General features: G+C 36.0%; 1 protein-coding gene across 3 annotated transcripts in view; it reads right to left on the bottom strand.

Moving 5' to 3' along the window:
* Positions 1-2,958: 2,958 nt before the first annotated feature.
* PDGFC (platelet derived growth factor C) overlaps positions 2,959-4,002 on the bottom strand; it is a 126,054-nt gene continuing 125,010 nt past the window's right edge. For 2 of the 3 annotated variants that reach the window (XM_072334754.1, XM_072334752.1), the window contains exon 6: positions 2,959-4,002. This exon is cut by the window's right edge and continues 599 nt beyond it. The gene's annotated coding sequence lies outside the window, so the exon portion shown is untranslated. The other variant, XM_072334755.1, reaches the window with a different exon arrangement.

Genomic DNA, 4,002 nt, shown 5'->3' on the forward strand with positions numbered 1-4,002 from the left:
TTCTAAAGAACAGAGGCGTAATTTTGTACATTTGGATTCTGTATGCCCTTCAGCAATGTAAAGTCTGCTATAACTTCACAAGTATGTGAAGCCCCTAGACCACCCAATTTCTGCCTAGCACCCCCTCAGCACAGCTATATCAAAAATCTGTTTAACATCCTTAAGGAACCACACAAAGATGATATATGGTAGGTAGATCATCAGCTTTTCTCCACTGAAGAATACAGTCACAACGTATACGTAGTCTGCCTGAAGACAGGGATAATTTGTAACTTATAACACCTGAGATACACATTTATTTCATTATTTTTGAGAGAAATTCTCAACTTATGACACGACACAAAGGTACAAAATAAAAAAAAATTGTTGTGGAGGAAAAGCCCTCTCTCCTCATCTGAAATTGTGGAAAAACTTGAATTAAATCAAGCTTGAACACTATTTTCTTCTGGTTACTTTCTAAATGAAGCCTTTAAAATGCCGTATGGTTAACTGTACCTTCAATTGAAAGTTCACTAAATGCTAATATGATCACTGTGATGCTGTTCTTCAAAAAGATATTCCCTAAGCATCATGTCCTTCACTGGCCACTCATAAACCATTTTAATGTAGGTGCTATCTGAAGTCCCAAAGCCCAAAGGTCCCATACCAGGACAATGTGAGAAACATAATGTATTGCTAACCTTGTTATATTGCTAGAATAATGCACAGCAAAATAAATGCAGAGTTTACTATAAAAGATGCCATTCTCAAACTCCAGTCTGAATGGGAGAGATGCCATAATCCAGCTGGGTGGAACCTGTCATCAGAGCTTCAGAGGAAGGCAGTGTAGCTTTCTTGAGTTGAACTGTTAATTCTGTCTTTAGTTCACTAGATAATATAAAAGCTTGCCAAATCAGAAAGTAGGAAAAGCACTGCAGATCCTTCTTTGAGAAAGAGAAGGGGTTTTTATTTGGTTGGTTTGTTTGCAGAAAACACGCCTGTAAATCTGGTAATCCCTCAAGTGAGAGGGACAGACTCTGACTCTAACTAATGAAGACAGACGAGCTCAATAAAGACTGACACAGAGAATGATTCAGAGAAGCTTACGTGCTCTGAATCACACTTGCAAAGAAGCTGTCATCTTTCTCACGGGACTTAGATGCAAACTTATTTTTCTTTTAACAGTCTAGGTGAGTTTCAGTGAAGCAATAGGCAAACTATGTCTTCTCTGAACAGCTTTGTCCAGTTTATGTTTAAACAGTAGTCATGTTGTTCCTCTGATTTTGACAGACAAGCCAACAAACAAAAACACTGACACTGGGTTTGAAAGGCGCATTAAAGGAGTTTGAAAGACAAGTTGCCTGATGAAGCATCCCATGCAAAACAATGACAATGAAGAGCAAACTTAATCAAACTAATTTAAATATCACACTGACCCCAAGCAGCACCAGAAAAGTAAGTTGGACTACTTAGCATCAGAGTGTGGTTTGAATGTGACTTTTGCAATTGTCACTCTTCAGGCATGGGATTTTCTGAGGGAGCCATAGCATTACTACAGCATCTTCAGAAGTAAAAGTAAATGTTTCTAATTTTAATTTCCAGAGTTTGCTGCAATCAAAATGAGATAATCTGAGCAGTAAGCATCTGAATTGCAAACCTAAGTGCTTTAACTGAGTTCTCTATTAGGAAATAAAGTAACAGCATACATTAGCTGATGCAGTATTTGCTAAATAAGGTAGGTTTGTGCTTCTCTCTTTTCCCTCCACACACTCTGTTGTATGAGGAAATTTTTTTTTTCTCTTCTCTTTTGCTTAAAAATTGATAGCTTGTGCAACCAGGCAAAGAAAGAGCAAAGGAACTTAGAAGACTTTAAGAAGCAACAGATCCACAGTTAATGCCCTTGGTAACTGAAGTTTTGGTGCTGTTTCCCATCATCCCCATGCCAACAACAACTGACAGAATGGTTCCAGGAATGTAAATAGTTGCAGAATCCATAAAAACAAGGCTCAGCATTGGTCAGCAACTCCCTGCCTACCACTCCTGCTTTTCCAGATGCAGGCCCACACCGCCAAACCACCAGGGTGCATTATCTGTTCTTGGGGAAGCAATGGGAGGTAAAAAACCAAGGACAAGGCAGATGAAGTGAGAAGACACAGCTTCATGGAGCTGAGGATAGAATGTGCTCAGCAGTGATAAGAGATAGGAATAGCAAACAGAAGCAATGGTGGTTTTGGATTGGGTGAGAGATTGCTGGAAATGGTGCTGTAAACAGCACAGGGATAACGAGTTCAGATGCTGCACTGCAGGCCTACAGAATGGAATTACATTTCTCAGTTCTTTGGATGAACCTGAATCTATGATTCCTGCTTTTATCTCCACGTTTAGAGGCTATTGACATCACAAAGAAATCACATTATTAGTATAAAAATAAAATAAAATAACATAAACCTTCATAGGACTCAGAATTCAAGTGAACCAAGTCTCTTGTGTGTTCACTGTTCTGCATTTGGAAATGGGTTAATATTCAGACTGGATAATTGTATTCTGCCTTTACACTAGATATGTCTTGGTCTGTAAGTGACTGAGGGTTGGGCAAAATAGATCAGCTGAGAAAACCAGATTGCACCTGAAAAATTACTGGAACACATAGCAGAAAATTATACTGATATGAAAAATGGCCACATTCTCACTAGAACTCATTTTCATGACAGAAAAAGTAGCAGATGTTATTTAAATTTGATGGTTTAAAATCCACTCATTTTTTAATGTTTTGAATGTTTATATGAATACAATCAAATTTCTTCTTTTTTTTTTTCTCCTCAGTTACAGCTAAGCAGAACCAACTAAGCAAACAGAAATCTCAGTAACAAGAGACTTTCATTTTTTGATGACTATCAGAATAAGTAGAGTATAATCCTTTCTGCTTTCTTCTGTTTTGATGTATTGACCAGATGCAAACATGCAGTCATACAAACATTTCTCCCAAAATTAGCATTATTACTTTATTTGGTGATTCATTACAATCTGCAAATCCAATAGTAAAAAATAAAAAATAAAAATAAACTAGGCATAATGTTAAAGCACTTTACAAGCAAAATATTTTACTGTTTTCTTTTCAATTTGAATAGAGTGGGATAAGTGTATTGGTTAGAGATATAAAGTACAGAAGAAACATAACCATAGTTGATCTAACTGTACTGAAGAATGTTACAATCCCGTGAGTGAATGGGATTTAAATGGCGATAAATGGCAATGGAAAACCATACACTTCAACATTGACAAGGTCGCCTTTCCATGACAATGATGCATCGTGAAGGCTTTAAGCCACCAAACTTACATTGTAGATCATCCTACTTTAAAGAAACTAAAGACTTAAACAAGCCACAATGCATCTATCTATGCTTATCTCTTTTCTACTGGAACAAAGGTTAGAATGACGAGATGGAATTTTTAACATCAGCTTCTGAAACCACTTCTAGTACTGTCCATCTTTTGTATATTCAGTATCATGGAGCTAGCAAAGCTTTGAGCTTTTTATTATTATTGTGCTTGCAGGTCTAAAAAAAAAAAACAACAAACAAACAAAAACAAAAAACAAAAAACCTTTTCACCATGTAGCAACAAAGTAAAAATATAGTGCTCCTATCCCATTGTAATCTCTTCTATGTTCCTCCAGCTGTACAAATCCATCTTTAAAGTTTCATAAAACTAAAAAATAGTTGATCTAGATTGTAATAAAAAAGAATATTAAATACCTTTGGTAAAAATAGATATATTTAACAAGTTAAGAAAAGCAAATAGTTATATTGTCAAAAGGAGAGTATAAAAATGTACACAATAAAAACAACAAACAAACAAAAAATTATCGGCCATAGTAGTAAGAATAAAGGCATTGTTCTTTTCAACATTTTCTTCCTTAGCTCACGTTATTGTCCTGTCTTCTTTCAAAAAGGCAGGAGCTTTACTAGAGCATATGGAAAAATCCAGTCTTTCCTACCAGCATTAGACAAATTAAGTTTAATT

The sequence above is a fragment of the Excalfactoria chinensis genome, chromosome 4 (assembly GCF_039878825.1).
Source record: "Excalfactoria chinensis isolate bCotChi1 chromosome 4, bCotChi1.hap2, whole genome shotgun sequence".
In the NCBI taxonomy this organism is placed as follows: domain Eukaryota; kingdom Metazoa; phylum Chordata; class Aves; order Galliformes; family Phasianidae; genus Excalfactoria; species Excalfactoria chinensis.